Source organism: Aythya ferina (genome assembly GCF_964211825.1).
Source record: "Aythya ferina genome assembly, chromosome: 4".
In the NCBI taxonomy this organism is placed as follows: Eukaryota; Metazoa; Chordata; class Aves; order Anseriformes; family Anatidae; genus Aythya; species Aythya ferina.
This window is the reverse complement of record NC_140300.1, coordinates 2536459-2560869: the sequence shown is the minus strand read 5'-3', so window position 1 is coordinate 2560869 and position 24411 is coordinate 2536459. Positions and strand designations below refer to the sequence as shown.

Here is a 24411-nt window from a genome sequence, read left to right as displayed (position 1 = left end):
CGCAGTGGGGAGGAAAACGGATGGCAAAGGGCCTTTGGATGACAGAGAATCTTGGTGGCATCCTTGATACAGAAAATTACAGACCGTACTTGCAGAGATGCTCCTCAAGAAGAAAATAAGGACAGATGTGAGCAGGCACCTTCATCTCTTCACCTTCATCTCTTATGTTTCAGCTTTGTGCCCCCTGGCCACCAGAGACAAGGCCTTTCTGACATGTGTGGTCTACAAAGAGGCCAAAACAACGGGGTTGTGAACTGAAAAGGAGTCAGGGAAGGAAAACACAAGAGGTCTGAATCTGTTTTCTAGGCTAAAAGAAGGTAAATGAGCATTTTTGCAGCCTCCTCGTCTTGCTCACCCAAGGAAGGGTGGCTGGTTTGAAAGCTGCCTGTCGAATTTGCTTACAGAGGCGATTGCAGCCACTGCGAGTGAAAATTCAATTCTTTCCCATTACGGGTGCTGCTTATCAGCCACCCGACATGTTGTGCAGCACGGGCAGTGAGCAGACACGAGCGTTTCCAGCCTCTCTGCCTCTGCACTGATGCAGCCAGGAGGTTTCAGCCACGGACAGGACTCTGTCCGGACTCGGTTTAGCGCAGAGGAGAGCCCCTGGATATCACAGCAGTGTTCACGTCAACCCAGATGGGAGGAGGGATGATCTGAGAGCAGTGACAGGCAGTGAAGAAGGAGTCCTGAAAGCTTTGGCCCTGAAAGAGAAGGAAGAAATATTGGAAGTGACAAACAAAGAAGCAAAGAGCTGCAGAGGCGGGTGACATATTTGGGTGAAAACCACAGCAACCATCCCTATCTGCATGTCAGCCATCAGACATTCTCTAGGTGAGAAAAAAAAAGGGATTGAAATGGAATTTGAACCCAGTAATTGCATATTTTATCTCCAGTTTTCAGTGTTGCTAACTCAAAAAGAAGAAAAAAAAAAAAACACCAAAAAGCAACAAACACCCCCTTTGTCTTACTGTGCTAAGTGTTTTGCCTTCCCAAATCAATGAAAATGAAATTCCTCTTTCCCCTTCAGTCCCTTCCCAGCTGTTTTGTCTCCTGGGCTGTGAATATATTAACATATAGATGCACCTGAGCCCTCTGGAGCTGAAGCCGAGGAGCTTTCCCAGGAGCAGACTGCTTGGTGCCTCTGGAGCAATTAGCACTTCACCAGTCCCGGAGACAGAAAAACTGGTCTGGGACATAAAAGAGGAGAAGGGAAGAAAGAGGCTTGTGTCTTCGATCTAACGACGTGGTGGCTCTCAATTAGCACAGAATAAAGGTTCCCTGCGATTGCAGCTTTGACCTCTCCGTGTCTCCAAAGCGGAGAGGGAGCAGATCAGAAGAGAGAAATTCAAGGCACATCCGTTCTGCCCAGCTGTTCTCCGCTCCCTTTCAGTGCTTGGGACCAGAGGATTATTTTTATCCAGAGGTTTAACCAGGAACATCTTGGGTTTGGTTGCATTTTATATAAAAATGTCCCTGGTCCATCCGAGATGCTCACCCCTAGCAAAGATGAAGCTCGCTCCCTTCCCCTCTTTGGGGGAATTTGACAGCCTGGGTGGGATGCTAGCAGCAGGATCTGTCCCTGACTCAATGTCTGTATTGCTTTTAAGCCAATAAAGCTGCTATGTGGAGGCAAAGCCACTCCAAATACTGTTAGCACCATGTGGCTCCTCAGCTGCATCTGGAGATGGTGCTGGTGGAGCATCCTCACTGCCTGTGGAGCATCCTCAATGCTCTTGGACAATCCTCCTTGCCCGTGGAGCATCCTCACTGCTCCTGGAGCATCCTTACTGCTCCTGGAGCATCCTTGCTGCTGGGGTCAGGGCCACAGCAGCAGAGAGGCCACAGGACCCCATTCCAACCCCCTGTCCCTACTCCATCCCTTCCCCTCCTTGGTCCAGGAGGGCTTCCACCATGGTTCCTATACCAGCATAGTGAGTGCTAAGAGAGTTTTCAGACCTCAATTAAAAAAAAAAAAAAAGGAGGCTTAGAGAAAGACTAAGCAGGAGCCACCTCTTCTTTAATGAAAGGTTTAGACACGGTGCAGAATTGGACTAATTAATCAAATTAATTAAATGACTGCAAGGCAGGCAAGTAGCATGAAGGGAAAGGGAAGAGAAGAGACTAGAAATTTTGTGTCCTCTTCCTAGACAATGCTGAATCTAGTTCTCCATGCCTTTTCAGCCAGCCTAGGCTTAAATGCGATTTGTTAAGATGTAATCAGAAATCCCCATTGTTGTGTAGACACAGTGGCCTATCTTTATTTATGCAGACATTTCTATAACACACAAAGTCTTTGAGCAAGCCCTTCTCTCTGGATTTAAGTTTTATTTGTACCGGGCATTTGAATGCAGGCTGGAGGGCTGTCGCCCTGACTTTTCCCTTCCCTCGTGGAAACAAGCAAGACAGTGTGTCATAGATTAGTTCATTTTCCATCACAAAGAGAACATTTACTATTAGCTGTCCCTGTTAATATCTTGCACTGCCTGGTAATGAAATATTTAATGCCAAGGTCTTTATGCTGCCCTACAAGACCACGAGGATATGAATGAGGATAGTAATTGCAGCAAAAGAAAGAAGAGGCCTGGAGAGGTCAGGGAAGCGTCTCACGAGGAGCCCACAAGCAGCAACAGCAGAAAAAATTGTGATGAACACGTTATTTCCATGGAAATGAGGCAGCTCACTGGCACAGTGAGCAGTTTCAGAGCTCAGCCTAACAGCCAAGCCCATCCTCCCCTGTGGGACACAGTGGAGACACCTCCAGAGTTAGCTCAGCTGCACCAGTTGACTCTTGATGGTAATTTCCCTCTCCCTTTTTCTTTTTTTTTTTCCCTAAATCTCACTGTGTAGCACCAAGAAAGATATTTTTTCCCGGGTGTGAAGGTCAGGTGGTGAAGGAAGGGGTGACCTTTCAGTCTGTCCCTCAACATGAAGAGCATCAGCTTGGACAAGTCTATGCAAAACCAGGTTGATACATGGGTACAATATCTAAGGATTGTGTTTCCTGCAGGTTTCTGCCCGTGAAAGGAATGCTATTGATTTTTTTTTCATTCTTCTGTTGATTTAATCCGTCTGGATTTCCCCTCAGCCAGCTGAGCTCTTGAGTCACTTGTAACGTGGTCATGGTAAGTCACGCTGACCCAAGCCCAGCTTCAGAGACTTCAGCCTCCCTTAATTTAGGGAAGCCTTGCTCTTCGCCTCTTCCTCTGTCAAGCAGAATCAGAAAAATATATATATATATATATATATATATCATTTTTTTCCCTCTGTGTCCTGTCTGGTTTCATAAATTATTCATATAATTTCTGGCTTCTCTGAGCTGAAGCAGTCTCAGTGTAAAGCAGTTATTATTCTCCGTGGGCCAGATCTTTGACAGTTAAAAGGATGGTTCTTGTTAGTTTTAGGCACAGATTTTGAGGCTGAAAGGGATCATTGTGTTTGTGTAACTGGACCCCCCCCAGAAAAATCGGGACACGGGATTTGGCTGACCCGATATGCACTTTGAGCTCCCAGGTTTAAGAATGGAAGATCCTGTGAACATCCACACCCGAGTTGGAAGGGACCCACAAGGATCATTGACTCCAGCTCCTAAATTTTAGTGGAGTTTAGTAGGGTTTAGTGGAGTTGGCCAGCCAATTTTTGAACCCATGGGAAGCGTTGGCCTTCACATCACCCCACAACAACGGGCTGTGCTGTTGAACCCTCCCTTGTGCTGATTTTGTGCCAGGCATCCATAATCTCACTTGATCCATGGTCCCACCAGGTCAAGGGACCTCCCACCCCTCAACTTTGATCAACCTGGGCAAAACTTGGTGGCATGTCCTGAAAGTGAATGCAGAGACAGGTCCCAGGAGTGGTGCTCAGCTTGGTCTTCTCCCAGTGCACTCATCATCCATGCCTGAGCCCTTGGCCTTCATCCCTCGGCCTTCATCCCTCTTCCTGCTTCTCATCAGTTTTAATTTCATTCATTTTCTTTTAAAAAGAGAAGGACAAAAGGTCCCGTTTCCCTGGCCATCTCTGCTCTGTGCTCATCGCTCCTTAGTGCAGTCACGGATGTCAAACAGGAGCAAATCACCAGAGCTCAAATTAAAACCATTAAGCAAGGACAAGCCCTTGGCCCAGGCACGTTCCGGCTGACTTCATTCCTTCACACCATCCACAGCAACATCCAGCTCTCTGCTTCATGCCCAGGATAATATTTCTGAAAGAAATGCCTCTAAACACGATAAAACACAAAATGCAAACAGAAACTGCTCTAAGCTCACTCGTAGGGCGCTTCTATTTTTCTCCCCACCTTTTCAACCTAATAATCTTCCCTTCCATGCCTCCATCCTTTAAGGAATGCTGATATTGTCTTCTGTGGCTGATCATCAGATTTAGGGCTGTATGTGAACAGGATTTTGTGGAAGACACCAAATTCCCTGTTGCAGGAATTGCCTGCAAGGCACCGATGTCCAAAGGGATAACCATAGACAGACATCCCTCCTTCTCAGAGGACGGGAGCCTCTGTAGCACAGGTGAGTCCTGCAGCATCCCTGCTCTTTCGGGCTCAGATTCAGGAGGTCACTTAGGCACATGCTTAATTTTAAAGGCGTGCTTAACTCCTTCCCCTGAGCAGGCTTGCTTTGCCCTGCAAGAGCCAAGGCAAATGCAGTCTTCAATTTCTGGGGTATTAATCTGGAATTCTTCATGAGCCCTGAACTTGGTAGAAGAGATTTTAATTTCGCAGCAGCAAACAGGTTTCTTTGGTTAATAAAATATGACTCCACCTAGAAGGAATCAAGGAATCCTTTGATTTGCACTCCTTGAGCAGGAATCGAGCTGCCTCCAGTCGTCCTTGAAGAGAAGTAGTGGAAGGGGACAGAATAACTTTATACAGCTGCTGGTAATAAATTATTTAAACCTTTATGAATACAACATATTATCTGTCCCAGTGCCTTCAGGCATTTTCTGTTCCTTTTGTGCTTTCAAAGCAATTAATCTCGCAACTTCACATCACTTTCCGAGCCAGTCTTACAAGTCTGGAGAATGTGTGAAAATTGGGGAAATTGCAGACGGCAAGCGGCGGATGAGCTCCGGCGGCCGCTTTGCCTGCCGGTGTGGGTTGCAGGGACCGTCCTCAGCAGGAGGCTTTCTGGAGTTGTGCCTACTGAAAACTGCAATTTCCCCATGCTGGGACTCTCATCCTTTTCTTGGAGAGTTGCTCCTGGCTGTTAGAAAAGGCATCTTCCTTGCCAGCCTTCTATTAATCACGTTACTCCCAGCTCTCTCATCTATGCGACCCCTGCATCACTGATTTCTTGTTGGCAGTGCTTGCGTGCTTTCCAAGCACCAGACAGAAAATCGTGCTCTTGTTTTTAATTTCTTATCATAACTCCTTAAAATCAAAATCTCCTGTATGTCTAGGCTGGACAAGAATGTTTCATTTGAAGCAAAACCAGGCACGCTCTTGTGAAGCACCCAGGGGGGTCGGAGCTGAGGGATGCTCTGCTCCATCTCTCTGCAGACATAGGTGTCTTTTTTTTGTGAGTAATGAGAGAGAAATGCTCTGATGCCCTGATTTTCTCATTTCTGGGTGAGCATCTGGCAGTATCAGCTTAAGCTCTTTCCATGTATTGCCTTGGTGAATGCTTCAGTGCCTCACACTCAGCCAAATGGCTTCATCAGGACAGACTACGAGAGGTCCACGTCAAGATACCAAACAGCCTTGTTATGGCAAGGCAGAAGTGGTTTAAATTCAAGTGCTTCCACGTGGACTGTAGGGGACCCTAAAACCGCTCCCTTTGATTGTAGGTTGGGGTGGAAAGCATCCTGCAGAGCAGCAGGGTCAGTCCCTGGGGCAGGCTGGTGACTTCCCCAGTGAAACTGGGCTTTTCACCAGTTACTATCCCAAATTTAATTCTGAAGGGGTTTCTCCTGCCAGAAAAAAATAAATTGCTTTGAATTTGTAAATAGTCTGGGTAGAGACAGCATTGCCCAGGTGGCGATGTCCTTGCTGGTGAGATCCCTGCAGAGCAGCAGGGCTGGGGAGGAGGGTGGTGGGTTTGCAGAGCAGCCAGGAGATGGAGCCCACATCCAGGGCACCAGGGATGGAGTCCATGGGCATCTCACCCTGCCAGGCCATGCAGAGCGGGGATCTGAGGGTGAAGAGGCCCTGGGTGTCTGTCCTTCCACAAGGGTCTTGCAGAAGGGCTCGTGCCACCTCCCCATCTTCTCAAGGAGCCCCCCCGATACGAGCAGAGAGCCACCAATGTGCTCCTCTTCTCCAAGGCCTCACACCCCTGACCACCACGTGCATCGGGGGACCCAAATGCGGGCCCCGTCATGGTGTGGCAGGCACCTGGCAGGTCATGGATTCCTTAGCCTGCACATTTGAGCCAAAAGACAGACACACAGCTCTTTTGTGCCACCAGAGAGGGTCCCCCCTATGGTCACGGCCTTCTCGTTGTGTACCAGGAGGGCTGGCATCAGGCTGGGCCTTGCCATGACACCAGGGGAGCAGGAGGAACAGAACCAGGGTTTGTGGCCTCACTCTGTAAGGTTTGTGGGCCAGCACAGCTGGAAGGCTCCCTGCTGCTGTTCTGTCCCTCAAAAATACCCGTTAGAGAGTACCTCAGCTGAATTTTTATGCCTGGTTGCTGACCTGGAGTATCTCTGCCCCAAGTCCACCTGCAGAAGCAGCAGTGCTGGCTGTGGCTGCCACATAAACCAAGCCCTTCCTCCTGAAAGGTTTGTTTGCTCACACCACTGCTAACGAGACGTGTCCTTCTGGGACAAGCACGTAAACAGGATTTGGGAGCTGCCACAACATCACTTCCTTCATGCTGATCCTGGCTCAGTGAGACACCCCAAGATAATGACAGGAAAACAGGCCTGATCTTTACAGCATCCCTCCTGGGATGCCCTCCTGGAGATGTCCTTCCCTGAAGAACAGCAATTCCTGGCTATTAGTCCTTACTCCTGGCATTGAGTGACCAAAGGGAACAAAAATCCTTTCTAGACGTAACCTGGGGTTGGGGTATAAGCGTTAGTACGCCATTTGGGGGTTGGACCCAATGATCTCTTGAGGTCCCTTCCAACCCCTACAATTCTGTGAAAATTAAGAAACAAAGACTGGATTTCACCAGCTGTTTTTGTTTGTTTTGCCATTCTCACAGGAAAGTTGGGATTTTCTTGGGCTGGGCCATCCGACCACCAGATCCTCTGCAGCGGAGCAGCCCAGAAACCTTCACCCCCATTTCAGCACTCACACGGTTGTGCTGTGGTGGGTTCCAGCCAAATTGCAGGTCAAATCACCTCATAAATTGCTCAGCCGTCACAAAGATCCTCTCTGCTGACCAGGAGGAAGTCTTGAGCAAAGAGGTAGGAGCAACAGACCCATCCCCAGCACATGGGAGATAGGGGCAGGGCTGGCTCCAGGATAAAACATCTCCTGGTGAATCCTGCATCCCTCAGAGAGAAGCTCCCCAGCACATCCCGCTGCCCGTGGGGCCCCCCGGCTCATAATGCCCCTTTATAAGGCTTCACAAAGCCCTTCTTGGTTCCTATCCAGGCTGCTAAGAAAGGTTGCCAAGGGTGTCTCTGCAAACAATAAGGGGCCTCTGTTTGCAAGGCGGCTGTGGTCACAAATGCTGTTTTTGTGACCTCCAAACGAAAATAGCTTCTTCTTTCCCAGCAGATCTCCTTCTTCTGCGTCTTCAAGTCACATCGGGTTGCTGAGGCGCACACGGGCCTCGCTGCCAGCAGTGATACCCCTCGGGGAAACGAGCTCTCTCCCTTTGCTAAAGCCCTTGCTGGCTGAGTCCTCGTGAGGATTTTTTATTGCTCGTGGAGCCCAAAAGCTTCCATGAGCAGTTGGCTTCACCTGGCAATGCTCTTCCCAACCAATTCAGTGAGCCAGCCAGAGCCCTGCTAGCAAATTCTGATTATTATTATTATTTTTAAAATCTTAAAAAGCCCAAAGATGCTTCTGGGGTGGGGCAGGAGGATCCTGGGGAAGGACTCTGTCAGGCAGTGTAGTGATAGGACAAGGAGTAATGGTTTTAAACGAAAAAAGGGTAGATTTAGGTTGGATACAAGGAAGAAATTCTTTACTATGTGGGTGGTGAGGCCCTGGAACAGGCTGCCCAGAGGAGCTGTGGATGCCCCATCCCTGGAACTGTTCAAAGACAGGCTGTACGGGGCTTTGAGCCTTGATCCCATACTGATCTAGTGGGAGGGGTCCCTGTCCATGGCAGGGGGGTTGGAATGAGACAATCTTTAAGATCCTTTCCAACCCAAACCATTCTGTGATTCTGTGATTCTGTGATTCTATGATTCTATGACATTCAGTCCTAGACTGGACTTAAAAACCCTCAATTTCTCAGTCAGGCCACCTTAAAAGCGTGGAGAGCTGAGACAAAGCCTGCACAGCTACAAATTCCTCTCCAACCACAGCCTGCATGGGATGGGAACTCCAATCCTGCTTTGAGGCTGGTTGTTAGCATTTACTAAGAGCCTTTATGAAAGCAGGTAGCTGGAGCAGTGGCTCAGCTTCCAGAGCTCAAATCACCCAGGGATGTGTCCTTTCACAGTGAAATGTCCACCAAGAAGGTGGTGGAAGGTGGAGGAGTGATTTGTCAGTGCTGTATTGGGGCAGAAGTATGAAGGATGGATGGCTCCATGGGGGAGCTGAAGGGCATGGGGACGGTTTTTGCACCCTGACATGGTGTCAGGGATATGCTGATGCATCAATTCCTTGCTTTCACCTCTCTGGATTGAAGATAGGCTCACAACGACAGTGATAATTAACAGATCCCTAGAACTGGCCAGATATAAATAAACTTTAGAGGGATCATGGAACTAGAAAGGACCTCTGGAGGTCTTCTGGTCAACCCCCTAGGAAAGCTGTCCATTGTCTTGGTGTTGGGGAGGATGACAGATGAAGGTCATCCTAGAAGTGCCCAGGAAAGGAAGAAGCTGCAAGGTGCAGGAAAAGGAAACCCAGCTGGCTATAAGGAAAAAAAAAATTGCACCATGAGGGTGTTTAAACACAGGAGCAGGAGCTGGTGCAGTCAGTCATGCTCAAAGCCCTAACCCTGATCTAACTTTGATGTCGGTCCTGCTCTGAGCAGCCTTCTTTAAGCTCCCTACAGCTAGCGAAGCACTTGTTTTGCTAACTGCTTCCCCAAAAGCTCTCTAGAAAAGGCTCTCGTTTCCTGCCTGGTGGCACCGGGCTTTCCCTGAGGGTCTCTTTGGTGTTTTCCATTGCTCTGTGGTCCATCGCTGGTATTTCAGGGGAAAGCACCACAACGTCTGGAGCGAAGAGAAGCACGGAGGTGGCAGATATTCCCCCGACACCAACAGATGAAAGATGCTGTGCCCAGACACAGAAAGGCTGCTGGTTAGAGCAGGAGGACGTGCAGCTACCTCCCACTCTCTAGCACTGATTTTCTGCCAGCACACGAGCTCACACGGGGAATTTGAGATAAACGCAGGCTTTTGTCTCCTTGGTTGAACTGCCTAAAGCCCTGGAGAGCCGAGAACACCGCGCTGCAGGCGGAGAGATGCAGGGATGCAAAATTTATGAGCACATGTTGCTGCGCACTCCTCTGACCCATGCATCTCCTCCCGACATGCGTTCCCCTGTCTCGCTCCCTGAGGAGCGACATCATCTATTAATTAACCCAAACGGCTGAACACATGCTTCCCTCCCAGCGAACGATAAACAAAGCCAGATGACCCGCGAATGAAAAATCAAGTGGCGACATGCTCCAGGCAACGTTGTGCCAGGATAAAGAGACGGCGTCGCTGCAGGATGGATGGCCCTGCCATAAAAAATGAGGCACGGGAGCAACAGATTTGGTGTACAGACCTAACTCTCGAGCAACCCGACATGGGCTTGAATAAATCACTGCAAGAAATCATCGGGGCTGGGGACGGACCCGAATCCACAATGGCCGGGCAGCGGCCAAGCATCATTTCCATGCAGTGCCTGTTAGCTTTGTGATGAGTTTAGTGGCCTCCCTAGATTACAAAGCTGTCGTTGTGAGTAATTGTCTCCTTTCCAGTCAATATCGGAAAGATTTGGTGGTGGAAATCGAACCCCTCCCTTCCTGTTAAATGCCACACTAGATGTGGGATGAACTGCTTGGACAGAGTCTTGTTCTGCTGCTGAGTCCTTCAGGGACTCGTCTGTATGTAACACAAACTCATCTGTATCAGGAATATTCCCTCCTGACCCACAGCAGCGGGTGACTGATCTCCAGCACGGAGAAGCAATCCCTCCGTGCAGTCCCTCCAAGCTCGGCTGTGCCATAAATTCCTGACCCTGCTAGCTTGAGCCAGGCCGGCAGGCAGAACTTGCAGAGGAATTGGAAAGATTTGTCTTCGGGTGGTGCTGAATTCATCGTTTTTCTCCCATCACTGCGTTAATTGCTGTACCTGAGGAGCGCAGAGGGAAAAGGAGGAGCAGCACAAGGATTTATGCCCCAGCACCGCTTGCAGACATGTCAGTCCTTTCCTCCCTGCTCTCTTGAGATATGAGTACTTCGGTCAGGGTTCCTGCTATCTATAAGATGGATAGTCAGCAGGAAGAGATCAGGAGGATGTGATTGCTGGTCCTACACTTTGAGCCACCTCCAAACCAAGCTGGGAGGTCACAGCTGACCACAGCAACCCCCAAAATCCCAAAAAGTGCAGCTTGCCTTACCAACCCCAGGTGGCAGCCCCTTACCTCCCGCAAAGGCCTCCACGGTCATAGCCTTGGATGCTGCTGCAAAGCCAATTAATATCATTATTAATATTACTAATAACATAAAGCTGTCCTCAAGCAAGAAATATCCCTCTCCAGGGTAAATCACAGCCATTTGCCTTCATGCCACTGCTCCCCTCTGGCCACCTTGCTGCCAGGGGGCTTTACAACACGGGACAACCTCAGCCCCCAGGTGCACAGGTCTTGTGTTAACCCAGCAGTTAAACTCCAGCAATTCCTGACTCCAGGGTAGGAGAGGGTTAAGGGAAAGCTCGGAGGCCTGAGCTCTCTGGCTGTGGGATGCTCAGGACAGCTGAAATCTCCCCAGAAGGCCTCCTACCCTTTTGACCAGGCTGGAAAAAGAATGTCTCTCATCATTAAAGTCAATTCTTCCAGGATGGCAAGGAGGGGCATTTTCATGGCTGATTAGCTTTGTAAAGCTCGGGCCAATTCAGCTGCTGGAGGCAGACACACTGTGCTTCTGCCTCCGACAGCCCGAGCAGGCAATCAGCAGTGCTCAGAGGTGTGCAGGAGCCACGGCACCAAAAATAGATCCAGCTGGGGACCAGAGAAAGTAGCAGGGCTCCAAAACCAGACATAAAGCCCTGAAGTTCCCTGCCTGCTGCCCTGGCCATGGCTGCATGTTTGATGCCTGGGTACAGCTGAGACCAGAGCAGGGTGAGCGCTATGAGAGGGGCAGAGAGGTCAGGAGCTAAGCAGCTGCACGCTGGAAAGCAAAGAGCATGAATTCAATAAGCTTCTCCTTCCTACTCCCTTCTTCTTTTTTTCCTTCTGGCTATGCCAGAATGACACCGAATTTCCACCTGGTCCCCCATATAACCCCTCCTCTTCCCATGTGGCTTTTGGGGAAAAAACGGCTTCTCCAGGAGGCTGCTGGTGGGAGTTGGTGGGAACCGAGGACTTCTCAAGGGCATCTCCTGCCACGGAAAGCTTTGTTCCCAAAAACGTGATGCTACAGTGCACTTGATTTGAGTGCTGCATGGAAATCCCCTCCTGCAGCTGATACAGGGAGAAATGGCTTGAACTGGGGTCAGCTGGGGAGGGCTGCGTGCAAGGCACAGAGAGAAGGAGTCTTATGGCCTGGCATAAGGAGGCAAGTCCACAAGTCCTGGGCTGAGGATCTCAAGGGTCAGGTGTTAGAAAGCATCACTCTTCTCCAGAGCTGCCTTGCAGACCTGTTGGAGAAGACCCCAGGCACTGCTGAGAGGTTTTTCAGGCATAGCAGGATGCCTGGAGAGGCACGGAGGATATCAGGCTCACGTAACAGAACCGAGCCCTGGGGAGCAGAGGTTAAAACAAGTTCATTATCTCCGTGGCTATGGAGAGAGTTCACTGACACGGGAGAGCACTTTCATGCCCCTTTGTCATCCATCAGGCAGGCAGGTGACTTGTACAGCATCATCTCACACAAGGTAAATCCTCTAAAAACAGGCAGCGGAGCATTTAATCACCAGAGATGCTCACCCCAACACAAGATGAGCTCCCTTCCCTCAGGCTTTTTAATCTTCAAGCCTCTACCTTGAAGATACCAGGCTGGGACAACTCAGCAGTCCCAACCTGTGTCCTCCAGCAGCTCCTGAAACTTCTCCAACCACCAGCCAGGAGATATTCATGCTTGGTGGGCTCAAGCAGAAGAAGAAGGTGTTTTCACACGAGGAGACAGAGCATAGAGAAATGGGAACGATGTATTAGTGGCTGTCACGGAACAGCTCTTGCAGAAATAGCCACTCTCCCGGGCAGACACCAGGCACTCACTGATCATGGCATGGTATCCCTGTGCAAATTAAGGAGCTTGGGGTGCTAAAACTAAGGCAAAGGATGTGGGAAAAAAGGTTGCCATCTGGATATGTGCTGTAAAACACTTCCCCTTCACCTCTCGTCTGACATTTTTATAAGACAATGTAAACATTTTTATATTCAACAATGCCATTCGCTGTTTATTTAAGTAATAACAATCGAGCTCGCAGACATTTCCTGGAGATTACCTTCTGGTGGGGAGCTTTCATGCTCTAACTCCTCATTAATCCCCCAGTGAACATCCTGGTTTGACACCATTATTGAGACTGCTGTACGAGCACTGTGGAGCCCAGAATGCCATCTCTTCATGGTAGGTTGTTAGTTTTCAGCACTTAATTCTAGCAGGGTGCTTGTTGTGCATCGTTAAAATTACTCCTGTGTAATAATCCCTGCTCTTAACCCCCCACTCCCACCCCCAGCTCCCAGTGTCACCAGCTTGGTTATTTCCCCCTCCTGTTCCTCATCCCTTAGCTTGAGATTTGCCTAGAGGTGAATCATTTCTTTCTTTTTTTCTTAATTTTAATTTATTTTTTTTTTTTTTGCTACATTTGCCCCAGAGGTAGACCTCTCATCCCTGAGCAAAGAGAGAGCAAAAAAGGTAATAAAAATAATTATGAGAAGGAGCCACTTTACACGAGATTTCCGTGCAAGCCGAGGGGACGCACGCTGGCCGGAGGGGCTGGGTTATTTATGGCCCCTCTCCGCCAGCACGTGGGGACTCTTCTGCAAAACACCACTGCTGGGGCTGTCCTCCAGCTCATCCCCCAAACACATCGCCCTCGTGACTCCGTTCATCCCCTGCCTCGCCGTCTGAGCCCCTACCAAACAACAGCTCCTTCTTTTCAGCTTTAATTCCTTTCCCCGTTTAGCTGCATCCTCTTGCAACCCGCAGTGTTTGGCATTTTGGTCTGTTTTTTTTTTTTTTTTTTTTTTTTTTCCTCAACTCTCTCCCCACTATTGCCTGGAAGGCCACCCCTTGCTGAAGATTATAAACCACAGTCCGAAATTTGTAGATTTTGAATTTTATGCTCTTCCTCCTGCTCACCTCCTCCTTCTGCTGAGTCCTGCTTGCCACTTGGCTACCAGCTTGCTGCAGAAGAAAGGCTTTGCTGTGCTTGGTGCTGCTTTAGCATCTCCGGCACCAAACCTCTGGTCCTCGCCTGTGGTTAAATAATTACATAATGCATTAGTTAATTGACACAGGAAAATAATTGGGACTTAGCGAGTAATCCACTAGGGATTGACAACGAAGCTGAGTGGACCTTTAGAAGCGCCTGTATGGAAAGCTGGATGTAAATAGAAATTCCACTGCAAAATCTGCAGATTTTGTGTCCCTGCAGAAGGGAGCACGGGAGCGTTTTGGCCACCAGCTGGATTATGCTTGATAATGGAAAAATTCAACGCTGTGTTTGCCAACACATTGCCACTAGAAACACATCGATCTTCCGCACGACTCATGGAAGGATGCAGTGTGCACATTCTCATTACGAGCTGCGATTCGATAGCATTTTAAAGGAAACACGTGGCCATCAGTGACAGTTATATGGGACAATCTGAACCAAGTCAGGCTGGCTTCTTCTCGTTGGGAGCCCTTCTGTAGGGGGCTTCGGGTCAGCTCAAGGACCAGTCACGAGCATATTGGCATGTGGTGGATTATAATAGGCGTGTTTGTGGGTCTGGAACATGCTGAAAATCAACACTCCTGGCCTGAGAGACCACCCCTGCCTGCTGGTGGGGCTGCTCTGGGCTTTCCCAAACCTTCTTCCTAGGAGCAGCAGTCCAGCCCTCTTCCCCAGCCCCACACAGGCACGTACAAGCTCTCAGGAGCCACCTTTGGCTTTTGTAGGACAGAATCCCAGACTCCCAGACTGGCTGAGCTTGGAGGGGACCTCTGGAGGTCATCTGGTCCTGCCTCCTGCTCCAGCAGGGACACCAGAGAAAGGTGCCCATGAAACCATCACCACTACGGACTTGACTCCAGCTCAAAGTGTGGGAAGTGCCAGCTCTCAGCAACCACTGACTGAGCAGATCCCAGGTGTGTAACAGTGCGACAGGCTTGTTATGGGACAGGGGATGGGCTAGAGACCTCCCAAGGCCCCTTAAATCCATACAATTGTATAATTGCACCTTGGGGTTGCTCAGGAGTGAGCAAATTTAGGAGTGAGACATGGCACTGATAAAGCATCTGGTGAGCTGCTTCTGAGCCAAAATCCAGGCAAAAAGGAATTTGAAGGAACAGCTCTGAGGACTGCAAAGAGTAATAACCACGAGCAGCCAGAGGTATCCGAATCAGGAGCTCTGGAGCTCGGGCTGTGCCATGGGGCAGCTGTAACAGCTCGTCCTCATGTAGGAACAAGTGGGATCCACGCGGGCACCAGCAGCTATCTGCCACGTGGAGCTCTGCTTATTATCCAAACAGCCCCTCCAGCCCCACGGGGTGCAGTGTAGACAGACCTCTGTGTAAAGCAGCTCGGGAAAACCCCACGCTGGAAAGTCCACGGTTCCCTATCGACCACAGAGAAAACCTCAGATGGAGGCATCTGTGCTGCCGACGTCTCATGCCGGCGGAGATGAGTCCCAGCCTCTGAGACAGAGGCAGCAGTATCGAAAAAAATATCAAATAACCTGGAGCAGATGCAGCACGCACTTCTGGGCTGGAGCAAGGACAGCGTTCATGACTTTGCAAAGGCCGTCGCCGCCTACTCATTGCTGGAACACAGTTCAGCCAAGGAATGCATTTTCTTGGCTCTCCCTGACTGTTCAGGGCTTAACCACAACAGCTTCTTAACGCTGATCTCTGCATGCAGTTAGCAAACGTGCTGGTCGTATCGATTGTCTGAGGCTCTAAGCTGTTCCTTTGAGTTGGGTATTATTGCACGCACCTAAATAGCATATTTATCTCCCAGCACCAAGCATAAGCTGACTCACAGATCCCTGGATAAAGCTTCCAGCCAACCTTGTTTCTAAAACACACAACACTGTTCTAAAGACCCCTCTTGGGAGCATCTTGTTGCTGGAGAGCCCGCTGTTTCCCAGTCACATTCTCGAGCACCGCGGCAGCAGCAGCCGCCCGCGTGTGCTCACAGGGCAGAGGCTGTCACCAACCAGCCCAGAGCTGTGGCACGAGGCAGTTCCACTCCTTCCAAAATACCTTTTTCTATTTTATTAGGAGACTCCTCACTTCCCAAAGGCCTCAAACACCCAGATGTACGTCAGGGGAAAGCGGTTCTTCGACGTGCTGAACGGGGCTGGGATTTTCCCATTCCTCTGCCCCCTCCACTTTTCCTCCTCTGTTGCCTTTGCTTAAGACTGGCCGCTTACAATAGCGCTGCTGAAAGGAGCAGAAGAAAAGCAGAAATATATTTCTTGTAAAAATCACAACAGATTTAATAATATTAAGCATTTTAACAACGTTAAACTGAAAGAAAAGAAAAAAAACCCACCCCCTCGACCTTTTTGGATCGTAATGAAGCACTGTTTCCTCCCAAGAAACCCAAGGGACTATAGAGCAATATTCTTGAGCCAAATGTTCTGCTTCCTTGCACAGCTGCACAGGGCTCCAGTCACAGTGGAAATCCCCCCAAACTGTGCCATGACGCTGAGCTTTTCCAGCAGATCTAAGGCACACGGATGCGAGACCCTTGGGGGCTGCAGGGGGGGTGGGAGCGCCACGCACAGGGCAGGGGCATCGGGATGGAGGCACGGGGCCAGCCTCGATGATCCCACAGTCCCTCCTTGCCTCCAACTCCACGAACTGGAGCCCATAAATCCCACACAGAACAGAGCACCGGGGTCGCATCCATTCCCTATTCTTCTCACCTTCCCTTTCTTTTCTCACTCAACTCCTCTACCCTTTCACCCCAAATTTTGCAAGGACCAACCCCCCTCAGTGAAAACTGTCATGGGTCTGTCCCCAATTTATTCCTCCTGCCCATGCCTCCCCAAACCCATGAGGGAGTTAGGCTGCCTGAAACAAGTGAGGAGCGAGTGTTCTTCCTTCCAAGTTTCTTTCACTCATAAAATTGGTTTAATCCTTAGTTAAGCCCTGTAATATTTAGGCATCCACGGCTGTGCTGGAGTTAAGTGGCATGAAACTATTAATCTTGGTTTAGTGGTCAGAGGTGGTGACTGGCCATTTATTTTCAAGCCCTGAACGTTGCTCCAAGGTGCTCTGAGCTGCTGGGAGGAAGGGGGCAGGGTTGGACCAGGCGATGCCTTCCAACCTCAATTTTTCTGCAATTCCCCATTTCTGTTTGCTCCACGCGTAAAACAAACACATCCCCGTACACCCTGTGTGCTCTGCACATAATTGTGCTTCCTCCCCTGTAACTTTTAGTCATTTCCTACTCTCCGGTGATGTTCATGCCGCTTCTAATGAAACACCTGCTCCCATGCTGTTATTATCCCGGGCTTTATTACACCAATTATGCTTTGCACAACTATCTTTGCACCGGGGTGCGAGAGGCGTTTGGAGAACTGGTTCCAAACCTGGGTTTAAAATCAGTAGCTGCGTACTGGTTTGGCCTGCCACGATAGGAGGAAGCAGGAGGAGTTGATGCAATCTGGACCCAAGTTCCTTGTGTGCTGTTTCACCAGGGCACGGGCAAGCCCATGTGGAAGTTTCACTCTTGTCAAGCTGCGGGCAGAAGTTCAACCACACGTCCAGGCACTCCCACGGAAGTCAGCCGGCTCATTTATGCTCTTAATCACGCCTGTAAAAGTTGGGGTAAAGTGTAAATTAATAAAATGTGTGTACACACTAAGCTCCAAATCCCAGAGCACTTTTGCATCCAAATGAGCCCAAGGTGGTTGAACGACAGGGCTTACGTCCCTTCTGCAAACACCGCCCCCAGCCCATAATTAAGCTGGTTTAAACCAGCATAATTTCACCCAGGGAAAGCAGCAGCCTAGCCCCGGTCAGATCTGGTTCCTTTTTGCTTGGATGATGAGAAGGAAGCAGCTCAGCCGGAGCTGGGGGTCAGCCTGGTGTGAAACTGCTGCTGCTCGGCAGCCGCCTGGGCAAAGACGGGAGCTAGAAGCTGCAGGATGGCAGAGAGCAAATTCAGGAGCATTACCCCTAATCTGTTGGTATTATAAAAAAAAAAGATATGAAGGCTTTGAGACAAGTGTGCCATGGATGGAGAAGAGCTTGGGGTGTTTTTTTCAGGAAGATTGAGGAGCTGGCTGGGGAGAGGGCTTGCACCGGCTGCCTTTCCGCAGGGTGTTTTTCTGCAGAGCCACATCGAGGGGGAGCTTGTGGAGGGCTGGTGCCTCCTTCCACTGGTGATTCCTTGGGGAAAAGAGGGTGAAGACCTCAAGCAGCTGAGAAAATGAGATGAGCACCTTCTCCCAAAGGGTGAAGAACGCCCAGGTGTCCTTCCCAAGAGTCAGGGTCAGCCCCATGGCGAGCTGGAGGGAGGAAAAGGGAGAATTGGGACCTGGAACCTGACCTCCCTACAGTCCCCTGGGGGCTGGCAGTGCGGGGACACCCCTGTCCCCAGGTGGTGCCGGGGGCTGATTAGGGAAGGAAGGTGTTCCCATGGCCGGAGCATGAGTCAGAGGCAGCTGGGCTGCACGTCACAGCTGCTGAGGCCACACCTGGAGCCCTGTGCCCAGTTTTAGGCTCCTCAGTGCCAAAGACACCTGGACATAGTGACAAGAAACCAACATCGGGCCCTTGAGCAGGGCCTGGGGCACCTCTGCTGTGAGGAGAGGCCGAGAGAGCTGGGGCTACTTGGTTTGGGGACGAGGAGGGTTTGGGATCCCATCTGAGGAGGGTTTGGGATCTGTCCATGCCCTCCAAGCCCCACAGGGAGGTGTGGAGATGCCAGAGCCAGGCTCTGCTCAGCGGAGCCCAGGGCCAGGCCCAGAGGCTGCGGGCCCAGCCCGGAGCCTCCCCCTGCCCCTCAGGCAGCACTGCTGGGCAGGGCAGGGTTTTGTGTTTTTTTTTTTTTTAGTTTGTTTATTTCCATCGCACAAAACCGCCTTGCCTCCCTTTGTTCCTGCCCAGAATGCCCCGCATAATCGCCACAGCCCCTCTCTTTTCATCCTCTTCCCTCAGCATTGTCCCGGGGGCTTCTGAATGCCTGCCCCGATCCTCTCCATCCTCTCTCGCTGGGCTCCCTTTTGCAAGGAGGGCAGACAGAGCTGTTTTCACAGCATCTCAGCTTTCCCCAGACTGCGTCTGACTCGCTATTGTTGCTCAATGGTCTTTCAGTCACTTACCACACTCGGGATTTTGCGCTGTTCTTGCAAAAAAAAAAAAAAAAAGGGCTGGTGTATTCAACGCACTCCTTGCAAAGAGCCGGCTGTATGGGATGACTACGGCAGGCAGAAGGGCTGCCTGCAGACAAAGCCTTTCTTTTTATACACAGCAGAGTTTGAAAGTGCAGTTGGTCAATCCACCCTTCTGCGTTAAGTCTTCCAAACACCGCTGCCACGGTGGCATCCTGAGGTGATTCTTCTGTTCCCAAAAAGTGCAAGTTACTTTCTTTCGAATTTAATTTAGTTTTAATTTTATTCCAACTTTAACTCTTCACACAATACCCTCATTTTCACTTTGAAATTCAAGGTCATCCGAATATGCCAGGATTTCAGAGGAGTGGCTTCACAGAGGTCATGGTTCTGGGCTGGGATCCACACTTGCCAAGGCCTGGCCCAACCTTTGTCCTAGGCCCGTGCACATCCACTTTTTCCCAAACACACACTGTTTTCACCCAATCTGAGGCGATCAGATGCTGGTCCTCAGACCTGCACATCTTCCAGCTAACACGGGGGGAGAGATATGGGTCAAACCTTCCCATAAAGCTCTTTCAAGACACAGCTTGGAAACTGGAGCACTTTTGATCCGAGAGCCAGCTCAAGGCAGCCAAATGCCACCTGGGCCACTCCCGGTAAAGCTTTCTAAACTTTGGTCTCATAAAGAAAGCAGCCTTGACTAGTGTTTGAATAGAAAACCTCCATGAAAACCAGAGGCGGGGCAGATATACCGAAAGAAACTCGGCCACCACCGTGCTTCCTGCCGTCCAGGGATCGATCCAGAGGCCGTGCGGTGCTGCAGAATTGTACAGTATGAAATACTGCTTCTTTTGAATGAGACATAAAACCAAGGTCCTCACTTTTTTTTGTGATCACTGAAGCTCTCGCAGGGCTGTGCACAAAGGCAGGGGAGCGGAACCGAGGTCCGTGGGAGGTAGTTATGGCCTTCCTGGCCACAATTCCCACAGCAGCTTTGTAAGAGTCTTTCATTTTCTGTCCCAATTTCTGCAGTCGCAATGAAGTTTTATTACCAGTTTCCCCTTACCCTAAAAGATAAAAGATCTGAAGCAACTGTGCACATGCAGGTATTTTTCAGCTCCTCGCCACCACTGTGCCTATCAGACCTTTGTCCCCCGCAGCACTCCATTTGCTATATTTAATTCCTTATTAATTACATTGTCTAAGGACCTTTGGTCATTATGTTCACATCTAAATGAAGGAAAAAGAGAGGTCAAACGAGACCTCTAGCCATCTCCGGGGTGCCTGCATGTGCTGTAATAAGTGGATGCATGCTGTCAGCCATGCTCACCACGGGATTTCCAGGTGGGTGGGTAGAAAATCCTGGGTTTCTGTGCTCGCTCCTGCCATGGGTACGCCTGTAGCAGCTGGGAAAGCTCCTGATTTGCATGCGGGAAGGAGGAGCGGTGCCAGCGTGAGGTCTGAGACATTATCAGAGAAACCCAAAGAAAACAAGCGTGAGTTGTTTGCCGGGAGTCTGAATTCTGGAGAGGAGAAAAAAAAAAAAAAAAGATCAAACAAGCCCTTCAAATGACCCAGACAGTGTTTTGAAGGAAAATCACGTGGCAGCTGTTGAGTGCACGACTGGCCCACACACCTCCCCAGACAGCAGCGGAGTGCTTCCAGTGAATAAATATATCTTGCTTTGGGCCTGATGCTGCTCGGGCTCTGACTTTACCTGAGCTGCAGAGATGAAGTACCAAGGGAGGAGAAGCCTTGGGGAAAATCAGTTTTTGTTTCGAGTCGTCTCTGCTATTCGGCCTGAAGTTGCATTTGAGGAGAAGGGCTTTAGTGCTAGGCACGAGACACTTTTTGCCCCAGCAGGAATTTCTTTCTTGCCATTTTCTTCAGCCTGGGAGGGTGAGGAATTTCTGGTGGGGTGCATGGGATGGCCTCGGTGATGGATGGCAGGAAATCCTTTTCCTTCCTCCTGTTCTTTGCAGACCAAGGAGGACGTTTCGGATGGGCAGCAAGGACACTGCTGGAGCCCTGTGTCATCTGGGTCCCAGCAGGGTGTCTGGAAGGGCACCAAGAGCAGGGAGAGGGCTGCAAGATGATGAGGATTCGGGAACATGGGCAGAGGTTGCAACGGGTGGGAACATCGGGTTGGGTGAGGAACAGAAAAACTGGTGATGCTGGGTTGTGAGCTAATTGGAAATAGCTGGTTCCAGGCCCTTGGGAAGGGCGTTATTTCTGGAGGTCAGCTTCTCAGCAGGGCTCCTGTGCAACAAGCTCATCTCACCAGGAGGCAAGACGCATTTATATCACGGCGTTAGGCTCCGTGTGGCTTTTGACCCCAGGAATTAAGGTGACTCGGCCCATTTGAGTGGCAGAGATAACCAGAGCGAGCCAGCAGCCTGGCAGGGCAGCTCCGCTGTTTACACTTCCACGATACCCAGCTCAGCCCTGACTCAGCCGTCAGCAATGATGGTCTGACCTTATTAATATCTATGGGAGTCTTCCTAACGAGGACGTAATTTCACCTCGGAGGCCAATTCATTAATTAGCGTCTCCGGCTATCCTGTCATTGGGCATGCGAGCAGGGGAGCGACTCGACTTATATACTGAGCAAATATGTGCTGAGTAAATATGGGTTTAACTTCAGCACAGCGACAACATACAGGGTCATAAAATTCTGGCAGCAAGAGTGAAAAAGAGGCGAGGGCAGCTCCAAGGATAATTCAGTGCCGATGATGCTTGCTCACTGCAGGCTCGTCTAAAATCCACGTCCGAGGAAACGCTCGCTTATTAATTAGCTGTTGTTTTCAAGTGCTGCATGTAGTCGTGTGCTGTTCTGATGACATTTTTTTTTTCTTTTTTTTTCCCCCAGGACTCTTCCATCCCTCAATGCAATACTCTTACTATGTGTGGTTTGCAAAAACACCATTGTCCTGCTGTGCCTGTTGCCAGGAAAGGGCGTTTTATCATTCTAGTATGTCTATTATGAAGCATTTCAGCTTTCCAAAACAAAAATAGCCTTGCCTGCCTTCTGAGCTATCCTAACTCCTCCCCTTCCAAACCATATTCGCATGTTGGAAAGTTGCTTGATAGCAGAAACAAAACCAAACAAATAAACGAGAAAGAATTTACGAGCATTCTTTGCGCGTTAAAATTGGTGAGACTGAGCTTAATTTAACAATAATGTTCTCCCATGGTTAATGTTTTATTCCAGATAGCAACAGGGCACAGTGTGATCCCTCGCAAGGTCAGGAAAGGATTTCTTCTATTGTGCAACACTCACGGATGTTAGTCTTCTCTGAAGCATTTGAGATTGGCCACTGGCAGCTGATGAATGCTGCATGAGCTGGACTATCACCTTGCCACAATGTGATTCTCTCCCCACTCTCCTTCGCTGGATGATCTTATGCAGCCGAGCTGATATTTCTTAACCCTTCCTTTAAGACAGATGAAGTTTGCTTGATTAAAACTAACCCACTCCTGCACAGATTTGATTATTTCAAGTTTTTTGTAGAAAAGTTTTCCCTTGATTACCAATTTTAAAGAACTACTTACTATACAAAAAAGGGTAGGACAAGGTATACGGAGAGATGATGTCCTGTGTTGGACCAACAAATTTAGGTGGAAAAAGAAAAAAAAAAGTTGTTGAGCACACAAGCCCTTCTCCAACTTTGATTTAACTGGAGGATGCAAGCAGTTTCTCCAAGTTTATTCTCACTATGTCAATCAACCTTTTTACTTTCATTCTCTTGTGCAACAAATACCTGTGTTTGGCAAGAAAGAGGCAAGCAGGAATTGTGAAAACACAGGTATTGTTCCCTCTGACAGCTCTGCAGGTGAATACAAACAGACACGGGCAGAGGGTGGAGGTGATATTTGACAGCAGATGCCAACCCCAGGCAAGAGCAGGTGATATCTAAGCGATACACACGATAAAGAAGCTGTCCCAGAGAAATTCCACAGGTGGGAACCCTTTGACTTGAGCTGGTGGGAGCAAGTCATGCTGGCAGCAACAGAGGACAATCCAGAGAGCAGTATCATGTGCTGGCTGCATCCCAAGCTGGGTGAGCCTTGGAGCCAGACTGGCTTTTGGTGGCAATGCCTTGGACAGTGGCAGGCCACTGGATGGTATCCGAATCCTCCCTGGGCATTCTGGCAGTTGTCTGGGGCCCAGGAAAACACATGCAGATAGAAATACCATCTCTGTATGGTCCAGAAGGTTTTGTAATCTCTTTCTCATCTCTGACATTTTTTTCTTCCTCCTTTGGCTACCAGAGCAGCCCAGCATTTTTAAACTGAAGCCATGATTTCATTCTCCTTCCTGGGCCTCAAACAGAAAAGGCAAACTATGAGAAAAACGATTTTTGTTGGAGAGATGTGTGACTGAAAGGAGACGTACATATATTGGTCTTCAGACAGCTTTCTTTCCTATGCACTCAAACCTATCTGTTTATTACCCAGACCTCCTTCAGCTCAGGTAACTGCTGTTTTTATTTATAAATAAAAATGAACCAATAAATACGGTGAGTCAGGCTATTTCTATCTCGGTCATTGTTTATCATTGCATTAGTATACCTAAATCCTGGTTGCCTCCTTTCAAGGGAAAAATGTGAATAATATGCATTTTTTGCCTTTCATTAAACAACAACAACAAAATACTTCTCAACTGTTGACATCTTTCTACATTTGAAACAAGGTATTAACTAACCAAGTAACTCCAAATACAGAGAGATTAATGGAGATACACAAAGGGCAACGTTTACCCAAGAACGCCAACATCTTCAACTTTCTCACTCCTTCACCCAGCTGAAAACGAAAGGTACGATAACTTCAAACAGCACCCACATTTCTGCTCCACCCTTCCTGCTGCATATGCCATCCTTGCTGGTGTGTTCAGAAGACCTCCTGCTGTTTTGCCCAGGAGCTCAGGAGAAGGCTAGAGATACAACTGCGTTACTTCTTCGCTGTTAGGAATTAAGGCTTAGAAATCCTTGCAAAGCATTAGCTTGTTTTGCAGGGTAGGAAGGTATCCCTTTCTGAAGACTGCATTTCCTAGCTTACACAATTAGGTAAAATGGATGAATCTGCCCAATTTTAACCATGAAGCCCTCACTGCCGTGCAATGACAAACACCCCACACTTCCAAGCTCGGTTTAGTGCCCCTGGACAGCAGCCTGCTCCTTGTGCTCATGCCAGCCCAAACAATGGTGGATGTCGGCACAAATCGAGCTGCCACTTGGATGAGCTCAGGGCACAACCCGAGCACAAGGCACAGCTCCCTTGGGTGCTCCTGCACCAGCCCCGTGTCCAGGAGGGGATCCCAAAGCCTGGCTGGTGGCACCCTGCTCCCCTCACCACAGCCGGGACACCCTGTACCACATGCAGCACAAGTGTTTGTTTAAAAGCCAACCAACCAACCAAAAATAAATGAAAACCGTTTGTTTTTATTTATTTTTTGATCTGATTTCAACCTTGAGGCCTCTGAGCCCATGGTGGAAACCTCTCTGTCTCCTTGTATTCTGCTCAGGTGAAGCCACACCTTGAGTGTTGGGTTCAGGTTTGGGCCCCTCAGTCCAAGAAGGACACTAAGGTGCTGGAGCGTGGCCAGAGCAGGGATATGAGGCTGG

General features: G+C 49.4%; 1 long non-coding RNA gene across 1 annotated transcript; it reads right to left on the bottom strand.

Annotated features, from left to right (window-relative positions):
- Positions 1 to 13463: 13463 nt before the first annotated feature.
- Positions 13464 to 16059, bottom strand: LOC311436412. Its single transcript, XR_014692826.1, has 3 exons — positions 16003 to 16059; positions 15732 to 15881; positions 13464 to 13710 (listed from the first exon to the last, which is right to left on the bottom strand). It is a non-coding gene; the product is annotated as an uncharacterized lncRNA (long non-coding RNA).
- Positions 16060 to 24411: the final 8352 nt, after the last annotated feature.